Source organism: Papilio polytes, unplaced genomic scaffold (genome assembly GCF_000836215.1).
Source record: "Papilio polytes unplaced genomic scaffold, Ppol_1.0 DF824060.1, whole genome shotgun sequence".
Taxonomy (NCBI): domain Eukaryota; kingdom Metazoa; phylum Arthropoda; class Insecta; order Lepidoptera; family Papilionidae; genus Papilio; species Papilio polytes.
The window spans coordinates 1-1,121 of record NW_013525144.1 but is presented as its reverse complement, the minus strand read 5'-3'; the positions used below and the strand labels follow the sequence as shown (position 1 = coordinate 1,121).

Genomic DNA, 1,121 nt, shown 5'->3' with positions numbered 1-1,121 from the left:
CAATACGAACTTCCACCCGCCCTGCAACGTACAAAATAATATAAAGATACTTTACGGAGGGTCAGCTTAATTTAATCTTATACTAACTGCTGCAGATAACATTTAGGTAAGAACCTAATAAATTAAAATACATTTTTTTAATATACAATAAACTTACATAATAAGCAGCTGTAGGTAGGATCAGAGAGACAAACGCGTTGACAGACACGGAGATTGTGATAAGGACCTTGCCTCCGAATCGCTTGGCCAGCTCACCAGAGGGCAGCATGAGCAGCACGTAGCCCCAGAAGAATGACGACAAAATCATCGACTGCATGCTGTAGCTCCAATCGAAATGCTGAAAAAGTACAGGGTTTGAGATTACAAAAAGTCATAAATATTATTCAAAATTTTAAATTTGTTCGTCATTTTGTAACATTTTTGGTTAAATTTACAATCTATCGGAAAGGTTTAGTTTTATGTAGTACTGTCTATTATTACTATCTTTGAATAATTCCACTGTAGGAAATTTTATTAATACAATAAATTAATGTGCAGCGATAAATCTGTGTGTCATGACCTGATCAAGCTCACAGCCACACACATTACTGTCGAAGATACGGAGAATATGTTAAATTATTTAATTGCCTTCAGTATGTAAAATTACATCACCATTCATCACATAATTGTCTGTATTGTGTCTCGATATAATAGGTCGATGAACATCATGTCCGCATTGGATACAGCTACTGCCCGATACTTCGTTCGGCTGTAAATTTTGAAGTGTTCGCGTGTGAACGACCACATTGCAATGAACGCAGATGATGATTTTATAAAGTTAAGCAATGTAATTCTAGACAAAATAAAACTATATTTAATATATTATCCTGGCTTATCTCAGTGAGATTATATCAAAAAAGATTTAGTAGATAACTAATCTGTCCAGGCATCATGGAAAAAACTGCATTTGATCGTGATCACGATTGCAAGATTCATCTAAAAATTGCATGAAAGAAACGTGATCGGAAAAGGAAAACATCTTATCCTAAACAAAAATAAACCGGTTTTTAATTATTTTTTGTACTGTACACCTTTACTTACGTCGTCCTTGGTGGTGTCAGTCATGTCCACTATGGCCATGC

General features: G+C 35.1%; 1 long non-coding RNA gene across 1 annotated transcript; it reads right to left on the bottom strand.

The window, feature by feature from the left end:
• Positions 1-1,120, bottom strand: LOC106100245. The gene is made up of 3 exons (XR_001225432.1): positions 1,081-1,120; positions 158-337; positions 1-21 (listed from the first exon to the last, which is right to left on the bottom strand). It is a non-coding gene; the product is annotated as an uncharacterized LOC106100245 (long non-coding RNA).
• Position 1,121: the final 1 nt, after the last annotated feature.